Here is a 483-nt window from a genome sequence, read left to right as displayed (position 1 = left end):
TCCTGCGTCCTTTACAATCAGTGACGTCCAGCGGGTTCGACAGTTACGACACGAGTGATGATCTGTGACCGTGAAGGGGCACGTTGGTAGCGGGGCCACCTTCCGGCGGCTTCTTCCGGGTCACGTGTGGCCCTCTTGCGCAACCCCCTGCGCTGCAGGCGGGCCGCGGCAGTCGCGGGCCCTGTGATAACGGTGCGCGACTCAAATTACAACGGCCGGGAGAGTATCTCGCCCTCAGGATCCTGGAGTGACCCCAATCTGTCAGCCTCCTGCGTCCTTCTCAATCGGCTTCTTTGCAGAGCCGCTGGCTCACTCCGGTAGCTCTGTAAATTGATTAGCAGTAAGAGGACTCACACCGTGATCAAAGAAAAAGAATGATTAAAATGAACCTGTGCTTCCGTCTCGCGTGAACTGGATGTCCGGGTTGTAGCTCGTCCTCCTGCTGAAGTCTGCTCGGAGCTGGTGAGACGAGGCTCGGTTACA

At 57.8% G+C, this 483-nt stretch overlaps 2 protein-coding genes across 2 annotated transcripts in view; both read left to right on the top strand.

Annotated features, from left to right (window-relative positions):
- The window catches only part of LOC105450766 (membrane metallo-endopeptidase-like 1), a 22952-nt gene that overhangs the window by 16915 nt on the left and 5554 nt on the right, over nucleotides 1-483 (top strand). The gene's annotated exons all lie outside the window — the stretch shown is intronic.
- LOC105450767 (membrane metallo-endopeptidase-like 1) overlaps nucleotides 1-483 on the top strand; it is a 9660-nt gene that overhangs the window by 3680 nt on the left and 5497 nt on the right. The gene's annotated exons all lie outside the window — the stretch shown is intronic.

This window comes from Wasmannia auropunctata, unplaced genomic scaffold (genome assembly GCF_000956235.1).
Source record: "Wasmannia auropunctata unplaced genomic scaffold, wasmannia.A_1.0 LD336055.1, whole genome shotgun sequence".
NCBI classification, from domain to species: Eukaryota; Metazoa; Arthropoda; class Insecta; order Hymenoptera; family Formicidae; genus Wasmannia; species Wasmannia auropunctata.
Note: the sequence above shows the minus strand (reverse complement) of the source record. Positions and strands in the feature narration are given on the sequence as shown.